The sequence below is a fragment of the Humulus lupulus genome, chromosome 5, assembly GCF_963169125.1.
Source record: "Humulus lupulus chromosome 5, drHumLupu1.1, whole genome shotgun sequence".
Classification (NCBI taxonomy): domain Eukaryota; kingdom Viridiplantae; phylum Streptophyta; class Magnoliopsida; order Rosales; family Cannabaceae; genus Humulus; species Humulus lupulus.
The window spans coordinates 150853749-150875020 of NC_084797.1; the positions used below are offsets into that span (position 1 = coordinate 150853749).

General features: G+C 37.3%; 1 protein-coding gene across 6 annotated transcripts in view; it reads left to right on the plus strand.

Moving 5' to 3' along the window:
* Window positions 1–21272, plus strand: part of LOC133777748 (uncharacterized) — a 49970-nt gene that overhangs the window by 6763 nt on the left and 21935 nt on the right. Inside the window, exon 4 of one of the 6 annotated variants that reach the window (XR_009868793.1) lies at window positions 278–5849. The exons of 3 other annotated variants lie outside the window; for them this stretch is intronic. The gene's annotated coding sequence lies outside the window, so the exon portion shown is untranslated. Of the gene's footprint in view, window positions 1–277; window positions 12807–13729; window positions 20754–21272 lie in introns of those variants that run through there. 2 more of the 6 variants (XR_009868792.1, XM_062217489.1) reach the window with 2 other exon arrangements.

Sequence of the window (21272 nt, forward strand, 5' to 3'; positions counted from 1 at the left end):
CCGATATGATTTATTAATCATGTGTTTGGGTGCTGAGCCCTAGTATGATTCCATAATCATGTATTTTTGGCATTGGACCCCGATATGATTCATTGATGGTGATCTTGGGCTATTGGCCCATATGACCATGTAGTCATTTATATGATGGTATGCATGCACGAGTAGGGTTATTACTGCTAGACATGCTTATTATGATTTAGATATATGTTATTAATTGCTTATGAGCATATTTAAGTTTTATTGTTGAGCCTTGACTCACGGATGCTATATGGTGCAGGTAAAGGGAAAAGAAAGTTGGACCATCCTTGAGTTGGAGAGCTTAGGTGACGATGTGTACATATGCGGCTGCTCGACCGCCACAGCCGAGGGTTTAAAAAGGAACTAGGGTCAAACCCTATTTTGCCGCTTTGATCGGCTGGTTGTAACTTTTCCATTGTAATTAACCTTTTAAATGTATTTTGGGATCCCATGTATGAGGTAAACGCTTTGATGAAATAATGGTACCTTTCTCCAAAAAATTTAACCCAAAACTGTTAATCTCGTTTAGTTACACAATTATGGCAAAATGACTTGTTTAGCAAGTTTAGCGTTATTTAAAATACACAGTGTAACGGTCCCTGAGTAGTAGGGCGTTGCTATAATCCATCTAAAGCATACAACAGGATGGGGGCTGATAATTAACTCCTGAATAACCTAGATGCCAAGGATTCAACCCTCAAGCAGCTAACCCTAATGGAAGAATAGATGAAGAAACTCCTATTTGGGAAATGAGTCGACGATTGTGATGCCAATGAGGATCTTGAGCCTTTTGCTCCTAACAATGTGACAGCTCCGTATCCTATTAGCTTGAGGATGCCGACCATGACCACATATGATGGAAACTCCGACCCGTTCAATCACATTGGGACCTTCAATACCTTAATGATGGCCCACAATGATTTGACCTAAGATGTATCCTATTCCTAGCAACATTGACTGGGTTAGCCAAGTTATGGTTCAATAAGTACTAGAAACATTTAATCACTTCATGGAAGAAACTATCTTCTGAATTTAAGAGGCAGTTCAGAACTGCGAAGGAACTTCGCGTTGAAGTCGATTCATTGGCGAACATCAAACAGCAGCCCGGTGAATCCCTGAAGGCATATCTGAATTGGTTTACCAATGCGGCAACACGAGCTAGATATGCTGATGACAACTCCAAGGTCATGGCTATGAGGACAGGGATCACAGTAGGAGGTGATTTATGGAAAGAACTCCAGCGGAAAGGAGTTAGGAGTATAGATGAATTCTTAGCTCGCGCTCAGAAATGGATAAATCTAGAAGAAGCACAATCTGCTATCGCGGGAACCAGCCAGACCCCTATTCATCCCGTTGGAGCAGTAACAGATGTTGCAGCTACAACTCAGCCTGCTACCCAGAATAACTAGGCAGGGAGTAATAATCAGAAGGGGATTGGTGAGGGCGACCACAATGGCACTAAAAAGAATAAACTCAGTGAAAATTACAAGTCCATCTACATCGCCTATACCGACCTGACAGATACACGAGAGCATATCTTCTTGGCAAACTCTAATCGCCTTCCATGGAAGAACTGGAGCCTCTGAGGCACCAGAGGATGAAGAGAGACCCAGCCAAATTCTGTCGATATAACAACGACATCAGCCATAACCCTGATGATTGCAGTCAGCTAAAAGAAGAGATCGAGACTCTCATCCGAGCTGGAACGTTAGCCCAATATGCCTGAAACAGAGTAGTTCCCAATCAGTCAGCATGGTAAAATATTCAACCAGCTCAGGAAAATCTTGTCAATCAACCCCAGGCTCAACCAGGCCAGGGGAATCAGATCGTCCCTCCTCCAATAGAAGGGAGGGACATAGCCACTATTTCTGGAGGACCTCATCTGCCGAGCACGAGTAATAGGGCCCAGAAGAGGTACATACAGGAGCTAAAAACCCACAATGGCACTGAGTTCATTCTGGAGAAAAGGTTATCAAAACAACAGCGGTTGGAAAAACAACCAATCATTTTCACGGAAGAGGACACTAGCCATGTCCAGTTCTCGCATAATGATTCACTGGTGATAACCATTCAGCTCACCAATCGAAGAGTACAGAGAATACTAACTGATAATGAGAGCTCTGTAAACATGCTATTCAGGTCCACCCTAGAAAAAGATGGGGTTATCTGTAGCTGATCTTAAGGCAACCTCGATGACCCTATACGGACTCTCGAGAGAAGAAACAGCAGCTATAGGGACGATCGGGCTTGTAGTGACACGGGGAGATGATATGCAAACTATTGCTAAAATGCTCAAGTTCGTCGTAATCGATTGTCCAGCTGCATACAACGCAATTTTGGGATGACCCGCGCTGATGACTTCTGAAGCTATCACCTCAATCCGACATTTAACAATGAAGTTCCCTTCGACCTCAGGTATATTACTGTAAAAGGGGATAAGCTCACAGCTAGATAATGCTATAGCATTGCTATGAAAGGAAAATCACAACTCAGGCAGCAAGCGATTGTCATCATTGAAGGGAATGAGGAGCCTCTGGTAATGGAAATTGCTCATGGGGCGAAAGAACCTCAAGAAAGAGATAACAAGGTCGCCCAACAGGATGGCATTGATCCGATATTAGGTGAAGACAAGTCTAAGCTCCAAGCAATGGAGGAGCTCGAGGAAATCAATATTGACCCAGAGATACCTTCAGGGTCGTAATGGTGGGAAAGAATCTTGGAACTGAAAGGAAGAAGGAGTTGGTCGAGTTTTTGAGAAATAACCTGGACGTTTTCGCTTGGTCACATGAAGATATGGTGGGAATCAATCCAAATGTTATGATGCATACTCTGAATCTGGATAGGAATGTACCTGCAAAGGTGCAAAAATGATTTTTTTTTTTGGAAGGAATGATCATAAGTTTTAGAAGAAGAATTATCTCACTTACTTAAGTGTGGATTCATAAGGGAAGCAAAATATCCAACCTGGATTACTAACTCTGTTTTGGTCCCAAAGCCCAATGGAAAGTGGAGAGCTTGCATTGATTTCTTTGACCTCAATAAGGCTTGTCCTAAGGATTGTTTTCCACTACCTCGAATCGATCAGTTGGTAGACACAACAGTCGGTCACGAGCTCATGTCTTTCATGGACGCATATTCTGGATATAACTAGATCGCAATAAACCCTGCAGACCAAGAGCACACTAGCTTCATGACTGAGCATAACGTATACTGCTACAAGGTTATGTCATTCGAGCTGAAAAATGCTGGTGCAATGTACCAACGACTGGTCAACAAAATGTTTGTTAACCAGATTGGGAAAAACATGGAAGTGTACATTGATGATATGCTCGTTAAATCAAAGACTGCCAGCAACCATGTATCTTACCTAGAAGAATGTTTGGGCATGCTAAGGAAATATGACATGAAGCTAAATCCTAGAAGTACACCTTTGGGGTTTCCTCATAAATTTTTTTGGGCTTCATAGTCAACACAAGGAGGATAGATGCAAACCCAAAGAAGATCAGGTCGTTACTAGAAATGTCTTCGCCTAGGCCACCTAAAGAAGTACAAAGCTTAATTGGAAAAGTGACGGCCCTAAACTGCTTCATTTCAAAATCCACTGACAAGTGTTCAAGACATAAGCCACTAATCTTGTACTCTGACAACAGTGGAGCAGTAGCTAATTCCAAAGAACCGAGAAGCCACAAGAAAGGAAAGCATATAAAAAGGAAATACCATCTGGTAAAAGTGATTATACACCGAGGTGATGTGATTGTTATGAAGATAGTGTCGGAATAAAACCTGGCTGGCCCGTTTACCAAGACACTTCCTGCAAAGTCGTTCATGGGTCACGTACGCAATATGGGATTAAGGGAGATGCCTCACTTGCTTTGAGGGCAAGTGGGAGATTGTTAGGATTGATGCCCTAAAAGCATGTAAAGACATTTTATTGGTTTTAAATAAAAGTACAATTTTATTATATTTGAATGTTATAATTATTGTTTGAATTAATTATATAATAATATCAAGAAAATTCCCTATTCATTTACGAGAATATGATCTTGTATTAGTACAAGAGAATTAAGATCATATATAATGAATAAAATAGCCAGTAACATATTAAATTATGGAATCTTTAATGAATGTTTACTAGTACGTTTGCTAAGCATACGAGATGCGAGTAATCTAGATTCGAATTACTGGTGTTGATAGACATCTTAGTAAAGGTGTTGTATATAATAAAGATTATATATGACAGGACCGATGAGAATTAATTATCTTTATAGAGTTGTCGTTTGACGTAAAGATTTCATTCTTATCATAATAGATGATCATTTGTAGATCAGTCTAAATCCTGAGTATTCATGAACTCCTGTTTATATTTATTGGATCTTTTGATTCACTCATTAAGGTCTCTTAGAATAATGAGACTAATGACTTTTGTTTTGGAGATTCAGTATCATGAATGGCTGGGAACATGAATTACAATAATGGAATTCATGCTTTCCTAACGGATTGAATATTTGTTCCATTAAGGGTTCACTCTGGAACTGAATAGCTATTGAGCTCAAATCTATAATTAGATTATAGATTAATTATTCGCTAATGAATTAACGGTAATTAAGGATCAATAGGTAATTAGAAGGGTAAAATGGTAATTTTGACCAGCTCTAATTAACGAACCAATAATGGAGGACAGAACTACATATATTGATTATATCAATGGACTACAAGAGAAAACTTTGTAAATGTAATTCTATAAATACTTAGAGTAAAACTCCATATTTATAGTGGAGTAATCATAGAATTAATAAATAAGACTATTAGATTAAAGAGTTTCATTAATAATCTTGTTTATTGGAGCTTCGTATTATAGGTCCATGGTCCCCAGATCACCTCTGTCCTACACTGTCAAGAGTAAGGATGTCAAAAGAAATATTTGTAAAGAGAAATGACTAAATTGCAAAGGAATTAATTTTCCAAGGCAAGGAAATAATTATGTGATAATTATGGGTAATTGATTAATTGTGAATTAATTAATTAATTAACTATATAGTTTTTATTTTGAAAAACTATAGGTTAAAATTATAATTAATCTTGTTTGGATTAATATGAAGAGAGAATAATAAATATCTTATTTACAATATAATATTTATTTATTTAATTTAAAACTGATAGTTTAAGATAAAGTTAATTTTAAATTAACTGATATTTATGTTGGAATAAATATATTGTCGTAAAGATTGATTAAACAAACAAATGAGAAAATCAAAGAAATCTTAATTAGGTTGGGAGACAGACACTCTGCAACATAGTGTGTGGCGCCTAACTCAGGGATTTTTATCCCTGAGGTTTGAATTTTGAATTTCAAATAATTTTTTTTAATTAGTTATTTAATTATTCTTTTTAAATATGATTTAAATAAATAATTCAATATAAATATCTTATTAGTTTTAATTTGAATTATATTTTTAATAAAATAAAGATTATTTAATTAGATCAAATATCTTTATATAAGTATGATAGTATGTGACTTTAAGAATAAACTTTATTATTATATTTTAGAATAAAAATATAGACTCACTCTCTCTCTCTCTCTAAAGCGATAGTTTTCTCAAAACCTGAAAACTATTCTAAACCTTCTCTTTGTCAAACCTCTCTAGATGTCATGTGTTGAGTACATCTAGAGAGTCACATGAATCAACATTTTTAATCCTACGTGCCCACACACGTCCTTGTATGTTTAAGGATTGGTCTGGAAGATCAGGGTGTGAGCTTTTAGATTGTTGGATAAGATGATTGTTAATTTTATACAAAAAGATTCGAGGACACTTGATAGGCTACAAGAGGTAATCCTTGATCTATTTTGTATGTGATTTAATTTTTATATATGTGTATGATCCTGGCTGGTATTAATATTTATTAAAATGGGTTTATATATTTCGTTGCATATCTTTGATTTGATCATTTAATACCAACACTAACAAGAACGGATCCAGAGATGGGATAGTTCTAATCTTGCCTGAGGGACATCGATTCCATACAACCCTGAGGTTCGGTTTTGAAGCATCCAACAATGAAGCAGAGTACGAGGCTCTATTAGCGGGAATGCGAGTGGCAAAAAAAACTTAAAGCAAAGGTGATTCAATGTTACAGTGATTCTCATCTCATGGTTAATCAGATATTGGGGGAGTATCAAGCTCGAGGTATCAAAATGGAAGCTTATCTAGCTAAGGTTAAAGATGAGTTGTCTGAGTTTGAGTTCTGCTCCATTGAGCAAGTACCCCGTGAGCAAAATTCGACTGATGATGTGTTAGCCCGACTTTCCACCACCAAAAAGGCGGATACGTTAAATGTAGTCCCAGTGGATTTCTTAGAACAACCAAGCATAACGAAAGAACAGATTGAGGTCAGAGTGATTGACACAAAAGCAACCTGGATAACCCCCATAGTAGAATACCTCACAACTGGTAAGCTACCAAATGACCGAAAGGAGACAAGAAAATTGTTATATCAAGTTTCACGTATGTTCTGGTTGAGGGAATTCTCTATCGAAGAGGGCATTTGCTCCCCCTCCTACGATGTGTTCTCCCCGAGGAAGCACAGACTATCCTACATGAGATACATGAAGGATTATGCGGAGACCACACTTGGGGGCAAAACCTGGCTCTAAAGATATTGAGGCAGGGTTCATTTTTGGCCTACGCTCAAAAAGGACTCGGCCTCATACGTCCAAAAGTGTGATAAGTGCCAACGCTTTTCCACAATCGCTCGAGCAGTACCCATGGAGTTAACCATGATTTCATCACCCTGGCCATTCGTAGTATGGGGGATCGACCTGATTGGTTCACTACCAGTTGGAAAAGGAGGAGTTTGCTATGTATTTGTCGCCATCGACTACTTTACAAAGTGGGTCGAGACCGAGCCTTTGGCAACCATAACCTCGAAGAGAGTCTTGGATTTCATCATAAATAACATCATATGCCATTTTGGGATCCCAAAGAAGACCATGTCTGACAATGGAACTCAGATCGATAGTGATCTTTTCACGAACTTTTGTGAGAAGTACAACATAACCAAGAGTTTTTCTTCAGTGGAGTATCCGCAAGCTAATGGGCAGGTCGAGTCTATAAATAAAACCCTAAAGGTGAGCTTAAAGAAATGACTACATGAAGCTAAGGGATTATGGCCCGAGTAGCTCCCGCAAGTACTTTGGGCCTATAGGACCTCACATCGCACCTCCACATGGCACACTCATTTCTCTTTAATATTTGGAAGTAAGGCTATGCTCCCAATTGAGACACTAGTGACATCACATAGGCAGAAAACCTTTGACCAAGATCGAAACCAAGACTTGTTCAACGCATCTTTGGACCTGATCGAGGAAAAATGGGAGGAGTCATAATTACAGCTAACCCATTATCAACAGAGGATTACTCATTACTTTAACTCAAAGGTAAAAGGGCGTAGACTCGAACTGGGTGACTTAGTGCTCCAAAGGGTGTTTTTGGCAAATAAAGATCCTAAAGATGGTGTATTGGGACCGAACCGGGAAGGACCATACCAGATCGTGGAAATCTTTCGTGAAGGAACCTTCAAATTAGCTCAGTTAAGTGGAGAGTTGGTCCCATAAACCTGGAATGCTCTACATCTCAAAAAATACTATCAGTAATAGGATGACTTTGTTAGTTTTTAATGCTTTTAGTATTTTTTCGTGTAAGGCTTATTTATAAAAGTCATTCTATTTTAATAACACTGGACTACTACGTAATTTAAATGTAGAATCAATATTTTATCTTATTCTTGTAATGTATGTGCTCATTTTGTAAAAGCGACCTAGAATATTCATAAGTTCTGATTACTTGGGGGGCATATAACCCTAAAAGAGTCTTTAAAGTATTTAAAAATTTTGGATGAAATTTACAAAACTTAGAATGTAGAAAATTGATTATTCTACGGCTTTTTAAAGCTCAAATTTTCAAAGAAATTCTGAATACGAACTTAGTTAAGAAAATTAAAAGAAACAAAACCTAGAATTCAACTAGGAAATCCTAGATATAACCAGGGGCAATGCCTAATTCCTAATAGTTGCAATGCTATTGGGCGAGCAAACGCCTAGATATAACCAGGTCCATGGCCTGATTCCTAACAGGTACAATGCTATTGGGCGAACAAACTCCTGGATATAACCAGGTCTGAGGCCTGATTCCTAACAGGTATAATACTATTAGGCGAGCAAACTCCTGGTTATAACTAGGTCATTGACCAGAATTAACTGGTCGAGTCATCAGACACTCATCTCGATCTAAAGTTAACCCCTATGACTATGCAAATATACAAAGACTTAAAGTTCATAAACATGATAGGATAATAGGTGAAGGGGAACAAAAATAAATTAGAAATTAATGAACATGTACTAACATAATTATATGAATAACTCAAGGAGAAATTGTCTCGGCCTAAAAGGCCTATATACAAAAATCTCCAAGCCTAAAATATATATATATACATCTATAAGAGAGGTCCCCCTTCATCCCTGAGCTCCGGTGACTTGCCTCTGGGATGACACCTCTTCCTTCTCGACCTCTGCCGCAGCTCCGAAAGCCTCGGCTGTATCCGCAAGCTCCTTTTATAATTTGTCCTAGAACTTGGCAAGGTAGCTCCCCCAAACTTCCGCATCCAGGAATGAGAAGTCCCATTCCTGGTTATACACCCAGACCTGATAGAACATTTCTTCTAAAGAGCTCTCCGCTTCAGCAACGTCCTCCTTTGCTTTGGCCTTGACCTCCACAAGCCTTTGCTTTAGATTGTCGACCTCCGCAAGCTTCTGCTTAAGATCATTAACCTCAAGCTGAAGCTGGTCCCGCTGTTGAATCACCTCCAAGGCTTGAGCTTTGGCAACTCGCTCATTCTCTTGCGATATCTTCAGGGCATTGTTGGCCTCATCCAGGGCTGCCTTCGTGGCGTTGGCTTCCTCCAAGGTGACCTACACCTCCCCCAAGGCGGTCTTGGCCTCATTAACCTTGGCTCAGACCCAGGCGATGCCACGGATCTAAGCCAAGCAGGATTGCAAACAAAGGATAAAGAAGGGTTAGTTTTTGAAGGTGTGGGGCTAGAAGAAGAAGATCAGTATAGTATTTACCGTCAAAGTCATCCCTAACGTAGAGTCAAGGATGGTCGTTGATTGTCGTGACTCAATAGCCAACAACTCTTTAACGTTGACCACGCTCGCGTGCTTCATCATGTGGCTCACAATCTCCTAATATGAGCTGCGCAGGGGAGCTGGGATGGTGACTGTTGAGGCTTCGGTTTGGATGACTTGCGGGATAAAAGTGGGGTCGCGAAGAGCTGGTGGAGGAACAAGCAGAGTCGTGAATACGGTGGGCTAAGGCTGCTGCTTCTTCTGGGTGAAGCTGGCACCCTTGTCTTTTGTAGGAGACCCGGTGGCGGTTCCAACTCCTGGAGCTATTTTCTTTGAAACCCTCAGCCTCTTTACATGTGGTTTGGTCTTGAGGGCCTCCTTTAGATTCATTTATTCATCTAAAAAAGGGCAAGCAGAAGAATCAGGTCCAAGAAACAATTAGTCAAGATAACATAAAGCAAAGAGTAACAGTATAAGAACCCTACCCTCTGAACTAGAGGAGGAAATTACTATGATCAACTCTGGATTATGAACTGGGCTAGGTAAAACCTTTACCTCTTGGATTATCGAAGGAGGGGGAGACTCTAGTATTATTACATTGTGAGACCTACGGGGTTCAAGCTCCTCGTCTGGACTAGACTCGGGCTCGGCCTGCCTAATATCCGGGGTAAAAACACCATGACACAAGGAAGGCCATGATAAAAGGTTTGTACCGTATTTTTCAAATATAGTGGACCTAAAGTGTAAGGTGTTATCTACCACTACGGTACATTTGGGGTAGCTATGATCGTGGCGTACAACTAATTGGTCCACACACTAAAGGAGGATCACATTCAAGTCCAGATCAACCGGGTCAACTCACGAGCTGCCTTGGGTTGAATCGGACTAGCCTAAAAATGGCAGCTGCTCGATTCATTTCTCTATATGGGTTACCTTGGCCGAAGGTGCCGGCTGCTGCCCCCAATTTAGCTGGGCCTTGGTTAGGATCTTGTCCATCCTTAGGAACCTTTCTTTTGCTCACCAACTGTGCGACCTCCTCTTCTTCATCAACCTCTTCATCGGCTAGGAAGAGTTGTTGGGGAGGAGGGAGCTCGGGGAGAGGGCCTAAAACCCTAATGGCCAGTGTCTGATCCTCGCGGACCAGCTTGCAAGCAACCATGGTGGCATCATTTACCACCATCTGAAACTCTTTCTCCTTCGTAGGAGCATGGGATAGAGTCTCGTATTGACCTCCGAGGGTCTTTGACCACTTCGTTCTCTTATATATAGCTTCACAAAGTAACAACTCGTTCAGAATAAGTTTTAACTTGGTTAAGAAAGAATTCAAATGCAAAGTTCGAGAAGATGAGAAACTTACGAGGATGGTTGAAGTATTGATGATTGCAGTTCTTAAACCAGTTTGACATGAAGAATTGATCCTTATAATCATTTGGGTGGGGAGGTCGATGATAGAGGTTGTGCTAGGAAACCTGGTGAGGTAGTAGAAGCCATCACCTTGCCCCTTTTACTCTGAATTGGCCTTGAGGAAAAATAAATACATAATATCGGCGGGGATGTCCCACTCATCCTTCAAAAATAAATACTTCAACCCCACCAGAAGTCGATACGAGTTATGGGGAGCTGGAACGGTGCCAGTTCCACGTAGTTTAAAAAATCTACGAAGTACTGGTCCAAGGGAAGAAAGGTACCTGCCTTCAAGTGCTCATCACTCCATGCCCCAAATTTGTCTTGGATCGCAGTACAGCTCTGCTCTCCGTCCAACAGAAAGCGGGCAATAAGTACTTTGGAGCCTATCTTGATCCCGTGACTCAATAAGATTTTGTTAACCTTACCCTGAGTCTTTATCCAAGATTCGATATGCTCGGCCTCAAAGAAGGCGTTGGCGTCAACCACAATCTGCCTATCCATCATTGGGCCGCAGTGAGGAATAGGGGTCTCGAAGACGACCTCCTTATCTTTATTTTGGCTTTAAGAGAAGGAGTTCTCCACTGTTTTTTTCTTCTGGTTGGCCATAATTAAGTTCGCTTGGCAACAGAACGGCATATTAGAGGCGACCTAAGATGTAACTTCACTGTGACACTAGAAGTGAGGGAAAGCTAGAGTTTTAAGTTCAGTTTACTCAACCTAAGGTACTTACGAGCTAGATTCTCACCTAATGCTAATACGTGGGTTCACATGCAGTCAAAAACCACACGCCATAACCTTGGGAAACCCATGATACTTCGAGATTCGCGTGTCATACCCAATACCTTTTTGGAAAGCGGTTTAAAGCAAAACCATTGGAGAAACAGTAACCCTTAAGCTACCTAGAACTAAACCTAAAAAAGAATCCCTAAAATATTCAAGTTCATGTATTCAGATGTTCCTCTTTCAAACCTAGAAAACCCATAAAATTACCCATTTTTGTGCATTATTTCTAATTGAGTCTAGTGCTATTGTTTTTGGCCTAACAAAAACCCACACTAAACTCAAACATGACCAAAGTAAGAAAACATATTGGAAAATTTCATAAAACTTATTGAAAAATAAGAAGATGAAATTTAAATCGGATATAAAGATACTTACAGTTTGATTTTTTGGTCGAGGAAATTATAGCAGCACCAAAGGTAATAACCTAAAAGCTTCTGGAAAATGAGGGAACGCAGAAAGCTCTGAAAGTATTTTGAGAAGAAAAAAGAGGAAATTTTTTTAATGCAAATGTGGTAAGATTACGGTCTGGTTCTCCTATTTATATGTAAACTTCGGGAACTGATTTAGGCCGCACGATTGAATCAATTCGAGATCCAAGGGCCTGGATTAAATAAATCAAACAGCGGAAAAAAGTTAACAAGCTAGTTGTCGCATTACTCGAAACCCAAATAGGTGTCTATTACAGACTGACATGTGCCCGTACTCGAGTGAGTGGGTAGGCACAATTTAACATGACAGAAGCCAAAAAGCCCCTACTGTGTGTGTCAGAAGCGACGAGCAGGAGCTTGGGGGCAAATGTTGCACCCCAAAAATACGAGCTAAATTACTCGGCATGGGGTACAGCTATCAGACAAGCGTATGAAGAAAGCGTACAGATAAAGCATCTAGCTAGCTCTTGAGTGAGCAGCTCGAGTCAAACTTGACAACTTACGACAACCAGATAGTCTCCAGATCGCCTCTTACGCCATCAACTTAGTTCGAGATGCGTGTGAGCTAGATCGCGTTCGTGAAACTCTGAACATGATCCGTGTTAGTTCAAATTAGTTATTCGACACCCAACTCGAAGGAAGTGTTCAGCTCGCGGAAGCCTGATCATGACGCATAGTGAAGGATCCCAAAAGACTCGGAGATTCTTTATACCCTCATTAATGCTCAGATATTATTTTGTATTTATTACCCGATATTGTGGGCATAGAATCAATGCATTAATGTATTTAAGTAAATGGGATGTTATCCAAAAATGTATGCCACCATATTTATGCATGGTTACCCAAAATTGTCCTGCCAGAATTCCCTATAAATATAGGGGAGAATGGACAGAAAAGAGGATCGACTTTTTTGTGTACTGAAACTCTGGTGAAATTGTCACAAACAATGTCATAGTGAGAACAAAACAGATTAATAAGAGTGACTCATGGACTATGTGGATTTTTAACTACTGAACCACGTAAAAACTGTGAGAGTGTTCTTGATATTTCTTATTTGTCCAATTACGGTTTAGAAAAAGCCTAATATCTATATTTTCGGATTCCTTAATCCACTATTAGCGAAAAAATCGCGTCAACATTATATATAGATAGATATTTAGAAACTAAAATAAAATAAAATATAGTTAATTACTATTATTATATTTTTTTTAGAAAAAAGTAGAATAAAAATATATTGTTTTTAGAAAAATTTGAATAAAAAAATGAGAAAATCTAAGAAAATAGATAGAGTGATCTAGAGTAATTTTATAGTGTCACATTATCTCTTTGGGGCTCTCATTTATATAAATATATAGATTTATAATATTTTAAAAAAAAGAATATAATATAAGTAAGGAAATTATAATTTTTTTACAATGATAGAAAATTATAATTTTTGTATACATTTAGTAATTCTTCTACTTTTCTTTAATGTTACATATGTTTGTGTAATTCACCCGAAATTATATATATACATACACATATATTAGATCATCACTTAAAACTGTCTCATAAATCGATTTTTTTTTTTCAATTTGCTAATATTTTTTCTAATCTTGTATAAAAAAAATGAAGAACTATATCATAATTTCTTCTTTTTTTTTTCTCTTTTATCTTATATGATTAGCACAAAAGATAAATCATAGCACAAAAAAATCAATATTATATAGGATCTTAATTTCCTTAAGTATCTTGAAAATATTAACATAACAGAGTGTCTATTTTTTTTCCAAATGAATTCAATATCACCACAACATATAATCTTTTATATACCACTTCAAAGATTGTGAACGTGACTTTTTAAAAAAAAAATAGGTGATAAAATCTATATATACATTTTTGTTACAATATATTTATCATTTTTTCAATATATAATATATAAAAATATATACTATAAAATTAAATATAGAAATGTAAATAGTATGTTAAATATTAATATAAATTTAATAAACTCAAAAAAAAATATCTATTAGACAAGATTGAGTGAAATCAATCATCATAAGAAAAAAAATATTAATATTTGGACAAATTACAAATCAAAGTCAATGAATGGTTTATTTATAGTCTAAAAGTATAATCCCACAATGGTTTGTAAACCATGTGGGACTATAGGGATTTTTAAAATTGTTAATCAATTCATTTATTAAATAAAAAATTAGAAAAACCACAAATTATAAGAAAATAGATAAAGCATATATTATTGATTATAGGAAGTTACATCACCTCCATATAACTCTCATTTATATAAGTAGATAGATAGATATAGATGTTTTAAATTATTTTTATTATATTTTTTAATTTTTATTTAAAATTTTAATAAATAAACAATATCATATATTATAAAAGAATGGTATAAATAATATGATAATATTATAGATTTAAAAAATAAATAATATGGTTTTCTTTTTTAAAATCGTTAAATCAAGAATTCATTAGAGACGTACTTTTTACATGTAAAAATATAGTGCATTCTTGTCAAGCACGCCCTAATTCTATTCTCTTATAAAAATATCGCTCAACTCATAGTTAATAGAAAATACCACTTTAAGGAAAAACTCAGGGGGGGCCTTGGTAAAACGTGCATTGTAACGCCCTACTACCTTAGAGTTGTTACCATGTGATTTATAAATGTGTCATTAGCTCGCTAATTGAGGTTTTATGTTGAAAAGTGTGATTAAATTGAAATAAAAACTCATTTGACAACATTAATTATAAAACATTTGGACATTCATTAAAATCATAAAAGTTATCCATTTGGGATCCCAAAATACTGTTTCCAAAATTGTATTACAACTCAAAATGTAGATACAGTTGATCTAAGCAACAAAGCAAATTATTACAACATAATCCCCAAAATAACCCTAGTCGTGGCAGCCAGGTAGGTCAAACATGTACACGTCGCTCCACACTCTCCAACTCATGATTGGTCGACTTTTCCCTTGCCCTTACCTGCACCATAGAGCACCCGTGGGCCGAAGCCCAACAAAAAAGCTCAACGCATAACAAATCACATATCAATCCAACAATATACAACAAAACAGTCAACAGACTAAACACATAGCAGCCTACGCCGACCCAAGTGCTTTACCAGGCCCTAGGTTCGAGGTCTTCACTGAGCAGGTGGATACAGCACCCTTGGAGGGTCTCGCCTTAGCGGCCTGCACTCAGCATGCATAACGTTGATTCCGACCCTTGCCGTACCCGACCTTCGTAGTTCCCGGCCTTTGCCATTCCCGACCTTTGCCGTTATCGGCCTTCGCCGTTCGTTCATAAGCATGCACAACACAACATAGCATTCACATATATTCACACATATATTAAACACAAATAATAGAGTCATGCCCTGAAACACAAATAATAGGGTCATGCCCTGCTCTACAGGCACAAAACGTTTTCTTACCTGCGTCTCAAGCTGACAGATTAACGCGATCCTGAGCACGATCCCCTAAACTCGAGCTTTGACGTAAAACCTAGTCACAACGCCATAATAAATAGGTATCCATCAATTCTTAACCAATTAAGAACTTTAGATTAAAAAACTAATCTTCGGGACCTCGAATCCTACTAAACTGGGTAGTAGAATCCTTCCCAAGCCTTAACATTTGGGTTCCCGGCCTTAAAACCTTCATTTGGCCTTTTCCCCTAATTTTAGCCGCAACCCGCTACAAGTCAGAGAGGATAGCTCTCTCTGCTGGAGGACACTGGCCATGGCGCGCCGCAACGCCTCTGCAAACTCAAGGGCTTCCCAGGCCTCTTCGCACACACGGGTCGCGGCGCCTGAAGAACAAGGTCATGATGCGAGCCCCAAAAACCCATAAATCCATGCATTTCTCAGCGTTTTTCCCCAGCCAAACCTATAAATTCTCACCCAATTCAACCCTTATACTCAAAATTCAACCTACAGTTCATTTCACAGCAGCATAACTAATAAAATCACCCCAAATTATTAGCTCTTAACCCATCAAAACTCAAACAACCAAACCAAACTCAAACCTTAAGAACAAACTCCTAACTACAGCCTGAAACTAGATCATAATCAGTATAAACCCTTACCTTTGTGATAATTTCTACCTTGGCTAACTCCAATCTCCACACGCTTAAAATTTCTCCAAGCTTCAGCCAACTTTCCAAAGAGTTTTTCTCAAAATTTCACCAAGCTTCTCAAGCACCAAGAGAGGGTGAGGGAGCCAAGAGAGAGAGAGAAGAGATGGGCTAAGAGGATTGTTTCTTTCTAATTTATGGTTCATTCTATAGAATCCCCAAGGCCTAAGCTAAGTCTATCCCATAGTACAAAAGACAAAAATACCCCCAACTTATCCTTACCCTTTCTAACACCAACAAGGGCAAAATTGTCTTTTGCCATATTCCCGTTAATTCCTTGAATAGTCCTATAAACTCCCATTTAATCTCGACATACTTAAAAAAATTATTAAATCACTACTCGTTACCCAGTAATCCCAAACACATATCATATCCCCAAAATAACCCTAAGCTCCCCCCGAGCCGAGTACTCGACCCCATTGTGACTATTTAGCTATTTTGCTCCCTAGGACCATCTCGGATCACACATCCCAAATATATCACCAGAGTCTTATGGTATAAAGCACAACACACATATAATTCACATTTATACCCTCAATGGGCCAAAATTACAATTATGTCCTTACTAACCAAAATGGGCCCACATACATATTTAATTCACCTAAACATGCATTTCTAATCACATAATCATTTAATTCACATATTAACATAATTAAATCAATTATTGCCTCCTGGCACGCTAATCAAGGCAATAAGTCTTATTAGCAAATTTGGGACGCTACATGCATATTGGGCCTGATAGTTGAAAGAGTAAAATAATGTGTCTTTATGCAATATTCATAAATAAAATAAAAATTTAAAGTCCCACTGACATAATTGAAAAAAAAATCATAAGATAGGTTCTTTTATTCTTGGTGCTCACATTGATCGTTGTACGTTCATAGAACACCCCACGCCCTACATACTCAGACGTTGGAACTCCTCACATCACTGTGCGTGCCAAGGAGAAACCCTATTGTTTACCTGAAAGGGGGGAAAGTAAGGGGTTGAGCTAAAATCCCAGTAAGTAAGTACAACAATACAACAATGTCAAAGAAAACACAAGAAGAACATGTATCGTAAATCAGAGCAAAACATATCATCTTCATACTCATAGTTTATAATCATAAACGTAATCATAGTCATACATCACAATCACACATCATAAACATACTCTTTGTGATCATGGCACCTCTATTGTCCATGTCACATCTTAAGGTAACCAGTAAAAACATAGGCTGCTAAGACCTCCTCTATGAGGTAAACAAGATCTCAGGTCCTTGAATAACTTCGTCGCGTCTACCCTTTGAGTTACGTCATATCCTTAGTAACCCCTTTGTTGCATTGCGCTCAGCACGCTAGCAATCTTTTTTTTTCATTCATCATACAAGAACATGTAACATCGTCCACATCAAAGCATAGAAATTACATGTTTCATATGTGAATTAACATAACATATCAACATGGAATTTCACTTTTCATAACACTTGGCTAAACATGACATATCAAAACATAAAACTTCCATTTCCATAGCACTTTATTTCTTGTATATAACCAATCATACTTTTCGTGGAATAAAACATAGAAGAATTCTATCTAACTTCCTTACCTCAGGTCCAAGCAAAGTAAAGTGTGAAAATGTCACAACGAGCCTATAATCATAATCAAGCGTTTGTCTTTAAAATCACGTAAGAATACTCATGCCCAACATACATACCCCACGTGTGCATGGGTCATGCACACATGACACAAGTTGCACTACAATTACAAACATACAAGAATTCCATATAAAATCATAAAAGAATAATGTTATTTCTACCCATCAATCATTCATGGTTATAACATAAAAATCACATGTTTGAATAATAGGCGTATTTTTAAATGTAAAAATACATTTGCATGTAACATGCATACGTGAGAGTGTTCTTAAAATTAACGTTTAAAGTTGATCAATTTCTACATGCTCATTTCTTTGCATTTTTCTTAAAATTCAGCAAACATAAATAATTTACCACTTAATTATTATTTCATCATTCCTTTTGATCACATATTTGTCATTCATAAACTTTATTACAAAAATTTAATTTACCAAAATAATTCATTAGCTTTTAATTTCTCATAAAATAATAATCTCATTTTTTATTAAATAATAATTAAAAGAATGTGACAAAATTTGTAGTTACTTATAATTACTAAATGAATTTCAATCACCTTTATAAAATAATTTTACTTATCATAAAAAAACTACATAATTATAAATGAGAAAATACAAATTTAAAGTGTAGAAAAATCACAATTATCATATATAAAATCTAAGACTTAATTTATTGGAGTGTATGACTTACTTATCTCAATTTAAAAGACATTTTCTCTTAATAAACCAAAATTTCCAACATACATATTATTTGTTTAAAATCACAAAATTGAATTATCCACCATAATTTTCTTTCATAAAATACAAAAAAAAAAAAACTGCATGTTTTAATTAGTTTAAAAGTCCCATTAAAACTATAGAGAAATTATCTTTTGAACACACTTGTTTTTAAAATATTAATTTGGACAGTGCTTGTATATTTTAAATTCCTAAATTGATTACACAATCATGAAATAATAAAAAAAATAGCAAGTAATACTCATTTAACAATTCATCTTAATCATGTTTGCACCATTCCCTAGCATGTTTCTACCATCTCATGCATTCCAAAGACAAAAGTTAGAACCAAAACTAAATACACAAAACCAAATCAACATTTGTAAGGAACTTAATATCAATTTTAAGTCTTTTTTTTTTTTTTTAAAAAAATAGTCTAACAAGTTTCTAAGATTATAAGGGACAAAAAAAAAAAAAAAAAAAAAAACCAAACATGCTTACAAAAATGACCCTAGGCTGAAACCTACATAGCCCAAAATCAACTAATTTTTTCATTTTAAAATATAAAAGACAATCATCAACATATATTGGTAGACCTAAACCAAAACCCTAGCATTCCCCTATGATCACCAATGACAACATGAAATTTTAATAGCCAACATAAAATATAAAAAATAATTCAACATACAAAGGACCCCTAGGCTGAACACACATCAAATAAAATTCAACATCAAATAATCCTAACATGCTTTCCAAGAACAAGATCAACTAAGATACAACAACATCATCAATGACCATCTTCTAACCAAAACAACTTTTCATCATCAACTTATACTGACCAATCCATCAAATATTACAAAGCCACAACCAAAAATAAATTCATCCAACAACATAGATAGAGAGAAATGCATTACCTTCATTGGTAGAAATCAAGGACTCAAAAAAAATTAGCCACCACTTTTGATTACCCTAGGGTTTCGAAACCCACATCAAGAAAGAGAAGAAAATCAACAAATATGTTCTTAGATTTATGAAGAAGAAGAAGAACAATACAAGAATCATTATGACTATGGCTTACCCCCTAGGAATTTTTGAATTCCCTCTTCTTCTTCTTCTTCCTTGTTCCTTTCTTCATGATCCCTCTGTAATGCCCCGAAATCCCTAATGCGGTTTAATGGCTGGATTAGTAGGCCAGGAGGGCCATAATTGTTTTATTATGCCATTAAATGATTAAATGCATGTTTATGTGAATTATATTATAATATGATGTTAAATGCATGCATGTGAGTCCACATTTGATTATTAGGGCATTTTGGTAATTTGGCCCATTGGGGGCATATTTTTATATTTTGGTGCATGTTGCGATTAATTGTTGAGACCGCATTATAATGTGGATTTGTTCGAGCTATTCGGCATGAGATGATCTTTGAATATAAACTGTCAATTTGGTCATAACAGGTTTAAGTTCGGAGCTCGAGGTGAGTCTCAGGGTAATTTTAATGATTAGAGTGTTGCCGGGAATTAAAGGGTAACGGGATATGAATTATTGGTGTTTGAGAATATCGAGAATACCGGGAATCAGAGGGTGTTAATTATGATTAACGAAATCGGTGGAAAAGGTCAATTTTTCCCTTAGGAGTCTTTAGAAACCTTTATTTGACCTAGGGGTATTTTAGTCTTTTCACCCCTAGGATAGAATTAAGCCATTGAAGGTTGTACAAGGAAGGGAAAAACAGAGCATAGAAAGCACCTTCTCCCATACCTATTTTCTCTCTTTTTCTTCTTGGATTTTTGAGCTTAAGTTGAGGAACCAAGCTTGGGAAATAAGTCTTGAGGGCTTGGGAGTGTGTTCCACCATTGAAGAGCATCATAATCTGAACTTGAGGTAAGTTTCTAGCCATTAAATTCCTGGTTTGCTCTGTTTTAGTTATAGAATTCAGTTGAGATTTCTAGGTTGGTTGATTGGTTTTGTTGGGAGTTTTTGGCTAGGGTTTTTGTGGTTGTGATGCTTGGGACTTGTGGGGATGGTTTTTTGGTTCATTTGGCACTTAATTTGAGGTTTGGAAGCATTGGAATCAAGTTGGAAATGGAGGAGTCGAAGGGAGAAGATTCAGGGGAAAATTTGGCTAGGTGCAGCGCTACAGCGCCCACAAGGGAGCGCTACAGCGCTACCCAAGGTTTGGTTTTGGGCGTTTTGGTTCTGAGCTGAGCGCTGGGGCTCTAGTGAGCAGCACTGGGGCACTACTCTATTCCTTCGTAATCCCATTTTGAGTGTTTTTAAGGGGTTTTGGCTCGAGGTTTCAATCCTTAAGGCCCGGATCAAATCTACTCACCGTGTGGGTACGTTTCAGGGTCCAGAGAGTAGGGTTTACGTCAAGACCCTTTCATTGTTGATTTTCATTAATGGAGATTATATTTGGTTATGACTAGGTGACCGCTAAAGGACTTAAAGTCAGATCGTTCTCAAGGGTCGTACCTTTATTCATTCTCGCTCAAACCAGAGGTAAGAAAACTGCACCCTGTGTATGACATGCATGGTTATTATTGAGGCATGTTGAGTGTTTAAATGTGTACATGGATTGCATATTAAATGCTAGCAGATGTAGCTTACCTGTGTATGGTACTGACTATTCAGAATTGGCATTGGTTGCGTATTACTGACCTAAGAGTCAGAAACGGCATAAGCGTCGTGAACACAGAGCCGATAAAAGATTAGATCTAGTCAACATCAGCGTTGAATGACTCTAGGAGCATTAATGCTGGACCGACCATAAGGTCGATGAAAATTATAAGCGCTTGACTAGTCTAGGACTAGTTACTCAGAGCCAGGGCCAAAGGCCTAAGTGACTGCTTGTCACGTGGCTAGGGAGCAGAATCCCATGGTTGTGACTCTATGGTCATGCGATAGGTTATATTGGTGACTAGTTCATCGAACACCTATCTTGATAAGCTAGTGAAAGGATCACTTATTTATAAAGCCCATGTGACCCTATCATCACATGGCTAATGGGAACAGAACATA